We start from the raw sequence: 18,761 nt of genomic DNA, 5'->3' as shown, positions 1-18,761 counted from the left end.
CGCACCCTAAAAAATAGTATGCAATCGCATGCGATTTTGCATGAGGTACAATGGAATGCGATGCGATAAGCCCGCAGCAAAAGAGCAGTAAATAAATTACTTAGTAAGATCGCTTCGCACGCATCGTATGGCACTAAAACGGGTCATGTCATGCGATGCGATCTTCTTACGCAGAATAATACTACATAAGTACCGTAAAAAGTCCTTTAGGAGCAAATATGAATTGTTTCAATGGTGATGGAGAGAAGATTTAATCCTGTGCTATCCCAAGTGCTTAGCTGGTGATATTGGTGTTATAGCTGTATGGTATATTTTAATGAAACAGCTGGGAATAAAAATACCCATTCAATGTGAGTGGGGTACGTCATCTGTTTGATTGAAATATACCATAACACATTTTCCCGTTCTTTCATATAGGGGGAGATTTTCAAAAGCAGAAATGCGGTAAAAACCCCGTTACCTGGGTTTTTACCGCATTACTGTATGCTGTATAGCCCCTCCACAGCAGCAGCGCATCACAGATCCCTCCCAGCATGCCCTGCGGCACCGCATCGCAACGGACAGCTCTTATTGCAAGAGCTGTCCCTTGCGTTAATAACCGCATATGTTAGAACATATGCCGTTATTAATAATGTGATGCCTGGCGATAATGGGCAGCGGATGTTACAACATCCCGCCCATAGAGGTAAACGAGGTACATGTAGGAATACACCATCAGCTTAACAGCTCAGAAATTGTTGTTCTTCATGACAAATTCAGTGTACTGAACGATTTCATACATTGGTTTTTGTTTGTATTTATCCACATATTACACTTACAGCTATAACGCCAATATTACCAGGTGTGGTATATGGATCACGACAGTCATTAGCCCGATGTCGGGATCCTGACTGTCCGGACTCAGACAGCGGGGCAAGCGCAGCAAAGCCCCTTGTGGGGCTCACCATGCTGCGGACACGGTGGCTCATTACACTCGCCACCCCTCTATGGGGGTCGTGGACCTAAAGGACTTTTGATTACCCAATTTGAATGACATTACACTTTTTTATGTTTATGTTTCACATATGTGTATATTATTCACTTATTTGTTTTGCACCAATAGATCATGTTGAATCCACCCTTTTTGGTGTTGTTGTATATCACAACCTATTATAGCGTAAACAAATAGCTGATCATATATTAGCGAGTAAATGCAGGATGCAATGTTTCTGCATCTGTGTCTAAGTGAAATCAGACACATTTTGTCTGCACAGAATGGGGCATAGATATATACTATTTCATTTTGATAAGTGATCATCCAGTGTGTTTTAATGGTAAAAGAAAATTGCAAGCAGACTACGCCACTAACACAAGCTCGCATTAATCATTTGCTACATTCAAAATGGGTTTTGTAATGACACGTACAGTAAAAACAGCAATTTATATTTGTTATCAATCAAATGGCCTCTGGGTTTGGTGTTCAATCTGCCATTGTGAATCAATGAGGCAAACCATAAATTGTATCCAATTAGGTGTAATTGAGCCAGCTCGAAAATCAGCATTTCCTATTATGCAGCTGCATTTGTACATTATGGATAGAAATAAAAGTAATGCAGAAGAAATTGTTGGTGGCTGAAAACCAGAAATGTGATTTACATACAGAAAAGTTATTTATATATTCTACCTAAAATTGTGTAATCAACATATAACTAAAATATGATTATGCTACAGGGTTTAATTGTGTGGCCATTTCTCATTTAAATATTGTCCAATATGTGACAACCACCTACTGCGGACCATAATTACCAACATTTTACATTTTTCCCTAGAGACATTGCCGCTGAGCCAACGCATTCACATGGTTATGTGCAGTATTGTAAAGCATGGGCCAGTTGGCAGATATGCTATGTTTTTACTTATGGCTTTGCAAAGTATATGCTCATTCATTTATTCATATAATGGGCTGGATGTAATGAAGTCCAAAGTCAGCGTCCGTGCTAGATGCAGGACGAAATACCTTTTTCTCCCCTTAGACCAAACTATTTTGATCTGGGACCCTATCAGACAAGAGAAATAATTACAAGACCCGAGCAAGTTACTGCAGAAGGTCCTCACATCAGGGGCGAAATGTAATAGGGGCACGGCCGTCTTAACATTAGGAAGGGCCCCTGGGCAACCTAGTTCACTGGACCCCCCCCCCAAATTAGTTTGCCCAGGAGCCCACAGTCACATCCCCAACCCTCACCTCTCTGGCTCCGTGCGGCAGCCAGTCAGCTTCCGGCGGCCGGGGATCCGATCATCTTCGCTGGGGGATCCGGGCAGCGGGATCAGGGCAGCGGCGGTAGCTAGGAGCCTGCCCTGAAGTGGCAAAGCGCTATTAACTGGCGGGGCGGGAAGCGCTGTTGCATTTGAAAAGACTGGCCAGACGCTGATTGGCTGAATTCAGCCAATCAGCGTTCGGCCAGTTTTTTCAAATGCAGCAGCGCTTCCCGCCCCACCGGCAAATAGCGCTAATGGGAAAGATGGTGGCCGGGTGGCGGGGATCCGACCATCCTCGCTGGGGAAGGGGATCAGGGCGGCGGTGGTGGTAGCTAGGAGCCCGAAGCGGCGAAGCACTATTTGTCGGCGGGGGCGGGAAGCGCTGTTGAATTTGAAAAGACTGGCCGGATGCTGATTGGCTGAATTCAGCCAATCAGCATTCAGCCAGTCATTTTAAATGCAGCAGCGCTTCTCGCCCCCCCCTGCCGGCAAATAGCGCTTCGCCGCTTTGGGCTCCTAGCTACCGCCACCGATGCCCTGATCCCCCTGCCGGATCACCCAGTGAGGGTGATCAGAACCCCGGCACACAGACCCCCGAAATTAAATTCACTGCTAGCTAGGAGGTGAAGCGCTATTTGCCGGCGGGGTGGGAAGCGCTGTTGCCTTTTTAAAGACTGGCCGGATGCTGATTTTCTGAATTCAGCCAATCAGCGTCCGGCCAGTCTATTCAAATGCAACAGCGCTTCCCGCCCCGCCGGCAAATAGAGCTTCGCCGAATCAGGCTTCTAGCTACCGCCACCGCCCTGATCCCCCTGCCCGGATCCCCCAGCGAGGGTGAGCGGATTCCCGGACCCCGGCCACCATCTTTCCCATTGGGCTGGGCCGGGGGCCCCTAGGTCCTAGGGCCCCCGGGCAACTGCCCATCGTGCCCAATGGGAAAGACGGCACTGAATAGGGGTCGATTTTTTTAGACATGTGCGGTTTTTGGTAAAAAAACGTTCGAAATCACACGTTTTCCAAAAATCGCACATGACATAGGGTTCGATTCATAGTAAGAAATTACACTTTTTGCCGCAAGTTCGCACATTTCGAAATGGCGATTTTTAGTCACACTTCAATTTGCCATTCAGATGTTTTTAAATTGTAAAGTATACAACTCGCAAATGCAATAGGGTGCAATTTTTGTTAAACGTTACCAAAAATCGCCCCAAAAAATAGACAAGGTACTGACAGGTGAATTTGACAGAACAATGCACAGATCATTGAGATCGGTGGTCTTTAAAAATGTGTAAAAGTAAACAAATTTTAAAAAATGGCGTGGGGTCCCCCTTCCTGAGCATACTCAGCCCCGGGCATGGTTCCAAAAAATATTATTTCTGAAACCAGCCCCGGACTCTTGAACCAGTCCTGGTTCCAAAAATACAGGGGACAAAAAATCTGGGGGTCCCCCCGTATTTTGAAACCAGCACCGGCCCAACAGCCCATGGTGTCATGCCACATTTTTTTAACACAAAATCGCACATTTTTTTAAATTTGCATATTTTCATGACTACAAATCGCACATTTTCATGACTAAAAATTGCACTTTATCGCACCATATTGCACTTTTTTACAGCAAATTCGCATCTCATTACATATGCGAATTCACTGCAAAAAATGTGATTTTTATATATGTGATATGGTGCGATTTCGGGACATGCGATAAAATCGCACCCTATTACATTTTGCCCCGTATGTGTAGTCAGCAGACAGCACTTACATGGCAGCATTGTGAAGGCACAAAATGATGTGAGGAATCTGAAGTAACAGACAATTCAATAGATTTATCAGACTCCTTGAATGAGATTAGAAAAGTTATCAGCCTGATGGTCAGCAACATGGAGTTGCGACCCCACGCTGAGAAGGTCGGGACCCACTTTGGGGTCAGGACCCACAGTTTGAGAACCACTTCCCTAGATCTTTACCTTCAATTCTATGGATATATAATATAGTCCTTTCAAAATACAATGTTTTGCTGTGTATGATGTAGGCAGGGTTGTGGTGGAGCCTTAAGGGCAGATGTACTGTACTAAGCCTTAGAAAGTTATAAACTGGAGACAGATAACATACCAACCAACCTCCTGCTAATTGTCATTTTTCAACACAGCGTGTAACATGGCAGATACAAAAGGAGCTGATTGCCTGGTACTTTATCTCTCTCCACTTTATCATGCCAGTGTTTAGTACAACCCACCCAAAGTCATTAGAGATATGGTCAGGTCTTGAAAGGACAGCAGTGAAAGGACAGCAGTGAAAGGACAGCAGTGAAAGGACAGCAGTGAAAGGACAGCAGTGAAAAGTCAGCAGAAACAATCTCATGGGTTAGGCTGTCTACAGAGAAACATAACTAAACTGTATATATAACATATACAATACATTCCCCAAAACTAGACATAAAGTTATTAACTAAAACATACTTTGCTGTTGTAGCCCCTTGACATGCTAAAAATGCCATCTTAATATTTAGAATACATATTACTAGTAGAAATATTAATCAGTAGAAATATTAATTAAATAAAACCAATTATTTCCAAGCAAATTGTCTAAAAGTGTTTGTAGTGTGTGTGTGTGTGTGTGTGTGTGTGTGTGTATGCGTAATATAGCAAATTGAATTATTATACAGCTATTTACATAGGTTCACAACTCACATAATATGTTGTAACAGCAAACCTTGAAATACATCACAGTCAAGATGCAGTTAATATTGGACACCACTATATCCTGCAGCACCTGGACCACCCGGGCACTTACGCAAGAGTCCTATTTGTTGACTTTAGCTCTGCATTCAACACTATTGTCACCAGTATCTGCTCTCCAAACTTATTCAAAGTCCACCTGCTCCTGGCTAGTAGATTTCCTGTCTGACAGGAAGCAGGTGGTGAAAGCTGGGAAATTCTCCTCGAGCATAAGCATGATCAGCATGGGGTGCCCCCCAAAGATGTGTTCTCTCCCCCCTCCTTTTTTCCCTATGCACCAATGACTACACCTCAAGGAATCAAGCAGTAAAGATACAAAAATCTGCCGATGACACCACCATCATAGGTTTAATCAGTGATGGAGACGAGTGGAAGTGGACCGGCTGGTATCCTGTTGCATCAATAACAACCTTGCTCTAAACCCACTGAAAACGGTAGAGATGGCAGTGGACTTCAGAAGGACAGTGACTACCCTGCCCCTGCTCATGATCACCGACAACGGGGTGTCGTTAGTAGACTCCTTCAAGTTCTTGGCTTGCAAGATCTCCCGAGACCTGAAGTGGGGTGGGGTGGGGGGGCAACTCTGCCGCCATCATAGGAAAGGCCCAGCAGAGGCTTTTCTTCCTGAGGCAACTCAAAAAGTTTAGTGTCCCTCAGAAGCTGTTGCTCCTGATTTACCCTGTTACTGTCGAGTTGGTCTTAAGTTCCTCTATCATAGTCTGGTATGGATCCACCAGTGAGGAGGACAGATGTAGGCTACAGAGGGTGGAAAGGATGACTGAATAGATCATAGGAACTGACCTGTCTGTTCATGACCTGTACCTGACCAGAGTAAAGAAACGTGCCAGAAAAATCACATGGCCATCTGCACCCTGGCCATGAACCGTTCAAACTGCTTCCATCAAGCAAGCGCTTCAGGGCCATACCTGTTAAATCAACAAGAAGGCAGTCCACCTAGTGAACAATTCTACCATCCCCACAAACCACTACAGTATCTGTAATGTAACATACACTGTGCCCTCAGGTTGCCTATGTGAACTGTATACCTTCCCCCCTTGTTGTGTTGTCTCTTGGCAGTTGCATTGTAACCAGAAGCAAATTCCTTGTAAGCTGATTCTGATAAATAGCATACATAATACCACTATTGTTCTAAACAGACCAGGATTTGTGGAATATATTTTTGGGCACAAATGTACCATTGCTGTATACTATACTCTAGCCTTAGCATAATCTCACAGGCTTCATTTCTTAGCTGAAGACATTGCCTTAATGTTTCTCATTTTCTTGACTGGATAATTTGACTCCACCAAGATGCATGGCTGTATGTTTTCTTCTCTCTCCTTCCCAGGTATACAGTAGTTTCTTACATTTCAGAAAGTAAAGGCAAGCTTTGCAAATGACTGCTTCTCCTCTATGCTTCATCTCTGCAATGTGATGTCTAAAATATATAGACAAAATTATACATATACCAGCTGATGATTCTGCGTGTTCTGTAACGTGTTCATGACTCATTCTGACTCATAATGTCATTTACCTCTATAAAGGAAAGTGAGATATTAATGAGGCTGTATCATTGCTTATTTTTATAGTGCTTTAAACATCAAATAAATAAAATACATATCTTAAAAAGTTCATAGGTATATCTTTCCATTTTCCATTTATTTAGGTGGCTTTCTATGGTAATATACATCAGTATCAATCTATTGATTTCAACATATCATACTGCAAAGTAATAAAAAATAATACATATTGTTTTTGGATTTTTTCTGCATTTTCACCATAACTTTTCTGTCTAGCACATAACTCTTTCTTATTAATGACCATGTATAGAAGGCAGCCTGACTCTGCTAGAGCACATGTTTAGTGGTGATGTGCCAAGAAGTATCTACCATAAAGTAGGTGCAAGGGGTGCAGCTGCTATGGGGCCCAGAGCTGCAGGGGCCCATCTTTGCTGTTTAAGGAATATGTTTTACATATGTTTATCACCATAGGTTGCTAAATAGGGGGCCCTTACAAACTTTTGCTATGGGGCCTATGAATATCTAGTTACGTCCCTGCTGTAACAAAGAAACAAAAGTCTGGCGCTCTATATCGAATAAAACAATTTACATAAGAATTCCTACAACCAATTGCTGCTGTTTTTATGGGGAGTTGCTCAAACTCCTCAGGGAAAGATATAAAACGAAAACAAAACAAAGCAAAACTGCGCAAAAGTTGAGGTTAAATTGAAACAATAAAATTTATTTGGTAAAAAATATATATATTTAAGTAATTATGAAACAATGTCACAATAGGCCTTAATCATCTGCTATAAATGTTTATAACAATTTATAACAGCATGATACCAATATTAAACCTGATGTTTCTCCCAGCTGGGCAAAATTAATGGTGCTCTCATGCAGTATCTAATAAGCAGTGTTAGTTGTTGCAGGTTGCTCATTAAGCAGAGGTTAGTATAGTTATTGATTCCAAAATGAATTTAAAAAAAAAAAAACAATCCTTTTTATGGCCCTTATTCTGATCGGTGCGGCCTGAGCCGATTATGCGGCCAGGACCGTGCGTGCGAAACCCCGCCTTCCATACGGATAGCCAACTCCGTCCGTATGCGGTAAGAAGCTGGCCGAACGGACTGCACGTGTATTTTTCACGGAATACGCCTCCTCCATCTAAGGGAACCTCCCCCCACCCCGAATGCTCCACCAGCACCCGCAACCTCAGACCACACGGACATGTTTCCGTGCAAAAGCAGGGATCTGGGCGGGCAGCTGACATCCGGCGATGTCATATGTCCGCCCCCTACACGTGCGTCACGACCGCATTACCATACGTTTGCCCAGCGTTTTCATGGGAACTCCCATGAAACGCGGGGCGTATGCATATGGTAATGAGCCCAAATAGCCCTTCACGCCCCTCTCCACCCCCTATTCGGAGTGTTCACATATCATGCGGGATTTGGCCATACGCCCCGCTCGCACATGCGCAGAGACGCCTCTGCACATGCGCAGACACAAAACATCAGCGGCCCGAACGCACGCGGATATATCCGCACCGATCAGAATAAGGGCCTATGTCTGGACAGACATTGTGTAAAAAGGTACCTATAGTGTTGACGCGTAGTGTAGATCACAGTTCTCCCAGCTGCTGGTGTTTCCCTTCCCGGCCAGCTCCAGTGTGCATGTGCGAGATCTCGCTTCACACGTGGGATCTCACATGCAGCCTGCAGCTAACATCTACCACAGCCTGGGACAGTGCTGTCTCCACTTTTGAGATACTGGAGGTCAAAAACTTTTGCAGCTGCCTGAATCAATAAATTAAAGGTAACAACCAATCAGGTGAAAACACACCTCAGCTACTGTATATTCATCCAGAGCATATTTTTCTTATCACTGTAGTATAGATACTTGTATTATGGTTTAAATCCACCACAGTTAGTCACATTTCCACAGTATCCAATGGGTGCACAGAACAGGATATGTAGCTTTAACACAGCTATTTTACATATACAATAAGGGGCAGGATCCGGCACACACAATCCTCAGGTCCATCCACTGGGGTGCATTTCTTAGGCGATGGTCCCAAAGTACAGCCACATATAGCAAACGTCCAAACAAGAGCATGCACCAGATTTCCAGAATTTATGCAGTAAAAAGGTTTACTACATCACAACTTGTTGACAGTATAGTGTCAACGTGTCAAGCCACACCAGGCCCTTTGTCAAGACCAAAACTCAGATGGGTCACCGCATCAGATGATCTAACACACCAATCAGCTGTACACCTTAAATACCATGGTGCCAGGAAGTGCCCATCTAGTTAACCAATTAGTACTGGAAGTCACCAAAAGCAAACATTATGCCCAATGTACTGTTACTCTGCATGCCACCTAAGTTAGTAAAAGTGGCGTTTAAAGTGTACCCACCTTTTGGAACACCATAATTGTTCAGCGAATGAGGCAGGGAAGATGTGCAGTGGCTTGTGTTCCACCTGGCTGGAACGCAGCACCGGAAGTCTGTGACCAAGTTTCTGGACACAGAACTCAGTACTGCACGCGCTTTATAGGACAGCTGGGACACATGACCCGGAAGTCCGGTTAACAGAGCAAGATGCGTTCCATTATCATCTAATGGAGTCACATGTCATCATCTGAAACTGCATGCGTTTTACTGCATGCGTTTTAGTTGCATTTGTCCATTATGGAATATTAATATTTGGACGCTGTTTAAAAATATGAATGCCCCAATGAACTACATCGTCATCGTCTGAAACAGGCTGCATGAGTTTCATTGCCATCCTGTGGAACGCACAGCCATAGCTATCATACAATGAACTACATTGGGGCATTCATATTTTTAAACAGCGTCCAAATATCAATTTTCCATAATGGACAAATGCAACTATCTCTTATTCAATAATCCTACATCTTTTGTAAGAAAGATTGTAATTAATCAAATATACATCCCTAATTGTATTGTGATGGATATCGGACATGTCAGAATAAATTATTAAAAGGCACTTACTGGACATCATGCTATCCAAAGTTCACAATAATTAATTCATATATTAAACATAAGACAAACAACATATAACACACTATTAGGGGCAAATATCTGGGGATTAGGGGCAAATATCTGGGGATTAGGGGCAAATATCTATAGATGGGTAGGGAACTGGCTGTGTAATAGAGAATAAAGAGTGGTTGTGAACAGTGCCTTATCAAATATGACACCAGCACTTAGTGGAGTGCCACAGGGTTCGGTACTAGGGCCCATTTTATTTAACATTTATATTAACGATATTGGGATGGGGTTACTTAGCAATGTATCCATCTTTGCTGATGTCACAAAATTGAGTAGAGTTATTAAATCAACAGAGGATGTCTTTGCGCTTCAAAATGATCTTAACAATCTAGATGAGTGGGCTAAAAAGTGGAAGATGAGGTTCAATGTGGATAAATGCAAGGTTATGCACCTCGGAAGACATAACCAGTGTGCTAGTTATAACCTAAGCGGGGAGGCAGTGGGTATTTCAGTACTTGAAAAGGATCTAGGCGTCCAAATAGATAACAAACTGGGGTGTAGTGCTCAATGTCACATAGCAACAAAAAAGGCCAACAGAATTCTAGCATGTACTCAAAAGTAATTATGCCACTGTACAAGGCATTGGTTAGACCTCACCTTGAATATGGAGTACAATTCTGGGCCCCACCCTATAAAAAGGACATCATAGAATTGGAAGAAATCCAAAGAAGAGCAACTAAGCTAATCAGGGGAATGGAGAATTTAAACTACGAGGAGATATTGAGCAATTTTGGACTATTGGGATCCAATCTATTGCCATGTAATGTGCTGCTACAGGTTTTTCCGTGTCACCAGTTGAGTATGCCAGTTAAATCGACGACCGATGCTGGTTTATATGTTCTCTCAATGTCCTTATAGTCTTCCCCACGTACATTAAGCCGCAGGGACATATGAGATAGTATATTACTTGGTCAAGTTGGTAGTAGAGACAATGTTTAAGATAGATTTTGTTGCCATTGTGAGGGTGGCCAAAGTATGTACAGTACCAGTAATGAGTGCCTATCAGGTGGCACATCCCAGACACTTACTGTATAGCAGCCATTTTTCTTAGAAAACCATATATCCTTATTTTCTTTAACAGGTTTCATATTTGGCCGCAATAAGTAATCCTGCAAATTCTGCCATCTGGAGATGCTTAATAGGGGAGGTGCGGTTCCCAGCTTCTTGAAGGTTTTGTCAGTTGTAATGAGTGACCATTGGTCCTGAATTATCCTCTGTGTATTTCCAACATTTGTATCACACTGGATATTCAGGATCATACCAGTGGGACTGTTAGGTGTCGACAAGTGGTGTGTAAATATCTTTCTGGCTCTGGTGAGACATCTCTTGATAATCTTCGAGCTCTCCTGGAATTGCTTGGCACATTCAGAGAGTTGTATATCCCTTGCAGATGGGTCCGAGTTATTACGCATAACCCGTAGGAACTGCGAGATGGGTAAATTTGACTTAAAAAAGTCTGGATGATGATTTGTGGCCAAATCAGTAGGCTTTTTATATAATGTATAATTCAAAAAAGCTCCTTTTTTCAATACTGTGATGTCCAGAAAGTGCATAATATGCGGATCTGAAGCATGTTTAAAACGAACCGGAGTGGGTAAAGTATTGAGTGATGTCACCATATTGAGGAAGGATGCCTCATCACCCACCCAGATCAGAAAGACATTGTCGATATACCTCTTAAAATACCTCAATTTTTCTAAATAATGCGGAAAAATATGTTTTTGTTCGTATTGGTGCATAAATAGATTGGCGAAGGAAGGGGCCACATTGGACCCCATAGCAGTCCCCGCCAATTGCACATAATAGGCTTCGTGATAGAGGAAATTATTGTATTTCAAAACAAGTTCTAAGAGGTCAATCATAAACTCAACAGGAGGCCCAACATAGGGGCCATTGACCATAGCCGATCTAACGGCTTGCATGCCTTCTTTATGCAGGATTATCGTATACTGTATAATGAAGTAACATCCCATGTACAAAGTAGACAACAAGCCAAGGCTATTAATATCATTCAAAAATTGTGAGGTGTCTTTTAAGTACGAAGGTGTATTGTAATTTTTATAGCTAATACAATTATGGATATATATATATTTCATTAATTACAATCTTCCTTACAAAAAATGTAGGGTTATTGAATAGGAGATAGTTGCATTTGTCCATTATGGAATATTAATATTTGGACGCTGTTTAAAAATATGAATGCCCCAATGTAGTTCATTGTACAGTATGATAGCTATGGCTGCGTGTTCCTCAGGACAGCAGTGGAACTCATGCAGCCTGTTTCAGATGATGACATGTGACTGTGCGCTCCATTAGACGACAATGGAACGCATCTTGCTCTGTTAACCAGACTTCCAGGTCATGTGTCTCAGCTGTCCTATCAAGCGCTGTGTGCATGCAATACTGAGTTCTGTGTCCGGAAACTTGGTCACAGAATTCCAGTGCTGCGTTCCACTGCACATCTTCCCTGACTGATTCTCTGAACAGAACAATGATGGGTCCCAAAAGGTGGGTACACTTTAAACGCCACTTTTACTAACTTAGGTGACATGCAGAGTAACAGTATATTGGGTATAAAGTTTGCGTTTGGTGACTTCCGGTACTAAGTGGTTACCTAAATGGGCACTTCCTGGCACCATGTTATTTAAGGTGTACAGCTGCCCATTAATATACTTATTAGGTATCTACCTCTTCTTTTTTGGGGGGATACAACCTGAAAACAACATTTTTCCACCCCCAAATGCCAACTTCCTGTTAGTCAAATTGTGAGGGGATTGTGATTAGATATTTTCGCTATTTTGGCTCGATCTGTACACTTGTGCAGTCATTCGATAATCGGAATCTGAATATGCACAACATTGATCATCTATAAATCAGGCCCGAGGCTGGGTGTCATGTGCCATATACAGTATTGTGTAGTCAAAAGATGTATATGAGGACACATCTATAATGATTATTTACAGCAACCGTTTGTGTCATGTCCTCCAAAGAACATGTCTGCTTCATAGATAGAAATAGTTGTTGACTAATAAAGGAAGTAGAAAGAAAAATATACTGTATATTATATATACAAAACAACAAGAATTTAATAATTGAATGGAAATTAACTTAATATATGAAAAAAAATCAATAACAATCAATAGTTCCTTATTTCAGTGTTAAATGGAAAAAAATATAAAATAAAAACAAAATCAACAAAAAAACATTTACTGTACGTAAACTGGTAAAGGATAAAGGTGGTGTTACCTAAAGATACCAATTTAAGTGTTTGTATTTTCAAAACTGCCCTAGACAATGGAATTAGAAAATTTTCTAAACTGCCCTAGACAAACAGAGGCTGTGGTACCTAGGAGCACCTCAGCCTCTGTGCCCATATTCAAAAAAGTAATCCAGTATTTGCTGACTACATTAGCTACAGTCACATTAGGGTATTCCGTGATTTTGCATAACTATTAGGATTGTGGAAATTAACATATTTGTACAGAAACAATATATTATATGCAAATGTACCCAGTGTAGGACATATGAATGCCTAAAAAGCTTTATCCAACTCAGGGCCGATGTAAGGCTTCTCAGCACCCTAGGCAAAACTTCAACCTACTGCACCCCCCTCTCACATACTGACACGAATACCCACTTTCCAACCCCTAAAGGCATACTTGACTAACATTCTAAAATGGCAGGGAGGCTCCCAAAAATTGGGTGGTCCTCCCATTCCCACCTGGGAAGGTGGAAAAGTCCCCTGCTTTCCCTGGAGGCCCCCCTTTGCCCCCCACAACAGAGTACAAGGAGGAGGGGTCAGCAAAGTAGGGTAGTATGCCTCAAGGAAAAGTATGGAGCTGAGTTTTTAGAAATTCCAGAGCATACACCTTCATTAAGTACAAAAAGGTTCCTCATAGACATCCTTGATTTTTTGATAGGCAGACTTGGTCGCACCCCCCCCCCCCCCCCCCAGAGCCCGACGCCATAGGCAACTACCTAATGCTGCCTAATGGTAGAGCCGTCCCTGATCCAAATGCAGCACAATGTAAATCATTTGTGAAACAATTATATCTTATTTGTTATAGAACAAATACTATATAAAGCAACAAACTGCTGTTAAATAATACTATTAACTTTAGTTGAAAAACAATAAGTATTTTCATTCAAATGTTTTGTAAAGTATAAACGATGATTTTACATTTTACATTTGTGCACAATATTATTTAAGAGAAACATGAGAAATTAGCACAAAGCTTCTTGAGGAATGCAATTACATTAATCTGAGACTAGGTGGCCCATGCGAAAATGTTGCATCTTTCAAATGGTACCTCATTTATTGATTTTGGTTAAGTATGATAGGAGAAAAAGGGAGCATCACGAAAAATCACAGACTGCATCTGGCTTCACTGACACTGGGGGATGGGGGGGGGGGGGGGTGGGGGTGGTGGTGAAGTCCAGCAGCCACTCGCTAAAATCCACCACTGATCCTCTTAATCTTTGCTATGGGAAACTAAGTGTCATGAGTTCTATGGGTAGTTACTGCCGCTGGCTTCCCCAGGAAAATTACGGGCTCTCGTTACCCATGCTGACCTCCGCCAGCTTCCGTGTACATGTGGAAAGCAGGATATCCTTTCTTGGTTCCCCCTGACGATTACCTGTATTGGTAGTGAGAGCCTGCGTATGCACCGTCCTCGCTACCAGACGCTGTGCTCAGCATTAAGCACCTCAATGGAGGGTGTATGTGAATTTCATTTCATTTTTTTCTAAAGTGTCCATCTGACACCCATAGCTGATAACACTTGCCGATCCCAGCACATTTTTCTCTGCATACGATGAGAGAAAGCTGTTGAGGTGGCAGGATTGCATTATATTTTGTAAACTTTTTTTTTACTTCAGTAAATTCTACCAGGTCACATTTCCCATTAATGTGTGAAATGTGATCTGGTTTCTAAAATAATTCAAATTAAAGGGTTTAGAGCAGTTTCTCAAAAAAACTGCTCCAAAAGTCCTTTAGTACATTTAAGTGATACTAAAATATTGTAGAAAGGGTGTGAAAATGATATATGCATCATCTTTCATTTCAAACTTAACAATAGTTTTTTTTTTTTGTATAAAATACAGTGAAATCATTTTAATTTTCTTAACCCTTTGAGTGTCAAGTGAATTTGACAAAATTGGTGTGAAACTTGCCAAGCAAACATTTTTATTGATCATAATGACCTGTAATGTTTACCTTATATAGTAAATATAATATTTTTTTACACAACATTTTTTATTTGAATTTATATACCAAATGTGAGTGATGCTGGCATTTTTTGCATATCTTTCACAGAGATGGCATTTTTAGCAGATATTTTGTGCATCAATGGTTTAAAACAAATGTTGATTAAGGGTAAGGTCTTTTTTGTGGATAATACTGAAGTATGTTGTATAAATTGAATATGCTTCTGAGACCACTTGATTTCAATTACAATTTTATTTTCTCCCAAACTGCTGCGCGATAGAAACACTTCACCCACCCATTAAAATCAGCCAACTATTTTGTAATATCAGCATCATCACACTGCACTAGTAGAAAATAAATACAAGCTCAAAGGGGATTCTTTCTCCTTTCATATACATTCGTATTTTTAATACAAAAAGTTAATACTAAAGTTACATATAAACTGTGAAGCATAAGGAAATCTCCTTATTTGTTCTTTATACATATATCCCTGGTAATACATAAAATATATATCCCATTAGTAAGTCATTTGCACAAATATCCAATAAAATAGATCTATTTATGACAATTATGGGAATTATGTTGTTGTTTTCCTAAATAGATTATCTACTTAATAGGCTGTAAAAATAGATGATTTTAGTATAATTTCATTTCAACTCATTCAAATATATTCTCCAATAATTATGCGCAAATTATTCCTAAGGGAGAAAAGCAAAATAAAATACAGCAACTTTGTTGCAGCTTTGTAACTACCCTGAACTTTTTGTTAATTTTTTATTTCCATCACAACAAATTATTGCCTGTGTTCTGTCATAAAATATGCAGGGAAACAATGAAATGGCAATGTGCATTTGATTGCCATGTGTGCAACATTCCCAGATTAATACTGCTAAATAAATGTATTCATTGTAGAGACGTGTGTCGACCCCTGTGTTTTTATTTTGGATATGTATAAGCTTTGTGTTTTGGTTTTGGATATGCCAAAACCACACTTGTGGTGTAAACTTTTTAATTATTAGATTTTTCACTATAAAATATATATTTTTTTATTTCCGATGCACTGACTTAAGCCCTCTATGCTCTTGGGCATTGGCTTTAGTAGCAAAACCATGCTGCACTGCAGGTGGGGAAAATGGAATGTGTAGAAAATGTTTGATTTATTTGTTTCTGGGAAGGGTTAATACTGGCTGCTTTATTGTTACACTGAAAATTAGATTTCTGTTTGAACAAACCTCACCCAAATCTAACTCTCTGAACATGTTGAATTTGCAGTGCACACAGGCCCTTATTCAGATTGACACGCAACAATACAACTTCGCTCGGAGAGCATGTTTTTGCCTACTGCCCATGTGTCCAAGGGGAGTTGGGACCCCAAAAGCATCCCCCGACCAAGGATGAAGCATGGTGCTATCCCCAGCACCTCTGGTTGATGTCCACCGCCTCCCCCACATCCGCCGATGGTCCCCCTTGCCGCCCCAACCCCCCATTAACCCGGCCCGGGCAGGGTGCCGCTACTCAGCCGCCGAGAGACTGGGATATGTGTGCCCCGCGGAGAGACTGGGATATGTGTGCACATGAGACGCACGTGCGTCCCAGTTTAATGGAGTCCCTGTCCACCGGTGCTTGCCAGAGGGGGCGTTCTGGTGGGCCAAGGACCAGGCTGGCTCCATCTGTATGTCCTAGCAAGCCTCCCCTGCATTCAAGGACTTGGAAAACCACACTTAAAGAGCCCACTTGGACGAAAAAAAGACACAGACCCCCTGTAATGTAAAATTGTATTAACAAACTTACATACACACATACATAAAACATACATACTTACCTATAGGGCCCTCCATGCTGAATAATAAGTAGATCTGTCTTATCTATATAGGCATCCAAGGGTTAAAAAATGCAAATGACCTCTGTCCAAACAAACATAAAGGAACCCACGTATACATGTGGGCTCCCTTCCCCTGAATGCCAGGTCCCTGTGTGATTGCTGCCACTTGCCAGGATGCAGCAGCCAATCAGGGAGCACCACATCAGCAGTGGCTGAGCTCTGCTGACCTGTCAGTGAAGCGGAGCTCACTGTGTATTTAGAAAGAGGAGGAATTCCCCTTTCTAAATAAGCGTGGGAACTTTGTGGTTTGCTAAACCACAAAGGTTAATTATGTCACGTGTGTGATTTTTGCCTTTTTTTCTAAAAAATTGCACCATTTTGAATGTGCAATTTTAGGGGGAAATTTGCACATGAGGGGCCAAATGTAATAGGGTGAGAGTTTCAGAAAGTGAGAGATTTTGGGAGAGTTTTCCCATGTTTTTTAAAGCAGCAATCAATTACATGGCAAGATCAACCTGGTTTTGCCATGTAATTGATTGCTGCTTTAAAAAACATGAGAAAACTCTCCCAAAATCTCTCACTTTCTGAAACTCTCACCCTATTACATTTGACCCCCGGTCTTGATAAGTAATAAATATTCTAAACAAAAAGCAAAATATTTTAATTATTTTGATTCAGTGGAGGAAAATTTTTTAAAAACAAAGTCATTAACTTGTCATACGAAGTTGTTTCTGTTACTGAATTTAATAACAGTAAAATAAAAGTGGTAGAAAAACAGTGCAAGGAATATAAAGTATATTTAAATGTGTTTCTCTGAATTCTTGTCTTCTTTATAGAGTAAAAATATTGCAAGCAGTGATTGATTCTATCCAGCCCAGTGTTACAAGTAAGGGGGTACGGCGTGGTACGGAGTACCTGTAAGAAATATGTTGCAGGTACGCAGTACCACTTACCCCTGACCCACTGTCAATTCTATTTTAATTTTAAGTCTAAATATAATGCATCCGAAGCCCGCCCACCCAGCATTATGATTGGTGCTGTATGCAGCTACTGACAGGCATCAGCGGCACCGACAGCATGAAGAGCAGGCTCCACAATTGTAAGCACAAGCTGCCCGGCTCTCCCCCAAGCAAGAGCCAACCCACACTCAGTCATTCCCTGTTTCTTATTCCCTGTCTCCTGATACCACGCCACTATTGTCATTTAGTCACTCTAGCTTTGTGTGACCATGCCCCCTCAAGACACATGGCCATGCCCATTTTTGGTGGAGGCTATAAGTACCACCAAGAAAAAAATTCTACTTGCACCACTGATCCAGCCTGGTATTTCTACAGAAATATAACACAATGCTGGGTCTGATTCAGAGAGGTACGTCAATCACACTGCACATTATACAGCCAATGCATCTTTAGACCTGTTGCTGAGATGTACACTTATGCATTCAAATGTGATCCCATATGCAGTGGATAAGCAAAAAATATGCTGTAACCACCTGGAAGTGTATTGAGATGCCCACATATGACATCACAAATGCAAGCAACTGGGGCAGAGATAGCAGATCCTTTGATATTCAAATAAACAAGAACTACAGTATGACTACACAGAATGGCTGCAGGAGTTAAGACACTTTCAGCACCATTTTTTGCATTTGGGATTGCAGTTGTAGACTACTTACAGTACATGTTTTTACCAAAATGCCAATCACTTGTGAATAGATCCTCTGAGACCCGTAGCAGTTACCCATACACATTCCCACACCAGCAAGAGTTACCCATACACCCTCCCACACCAGCAAGAGTTACACATACACCCTCCCACACTAGCAGCAGTTACCCATACACCCTCCCAAATCAGCTACATTTACCCATACACCCTCCCACACCAGCAAGAGTTACCCATACACCCTCCCACACTAACAGCAGTTATCCATACACCTTCCCATCCCAGGAACAGTAGTTACCCATACCACCTCTCACACCAGTAACAGTTATCCATACACCCTCCCACACCAGCAGCAGTTACCCTTACACCCTTCCACACCAGCCAAAATTACCCATAACCCTCCCACCTCAGCAACAGTTACCCATACACCCACCCACACCAGTAACAGTTACCCATACACCCTCCCACACTAGCAACAGTTACCCATACACCCTCATACACCAGCAAAAGTTACCCATACAC

Source organism: Crinia signifera, chromosome 2 (genome assembly GCF_055691185.1).
Source record: "Crinia signifera chromosome 2, ASM5569118v1, whole genome shotgun sequence".
In the NCBI taxonomy this organism is placed as follows: Eukaryota; Metazoa; Chordata; class Amphibia; order Anura; family Myobatrachidae; genus Crinia; species Crinia signifera.
This window is presented reverse-complemented; position numbering follows the sequence as displayed.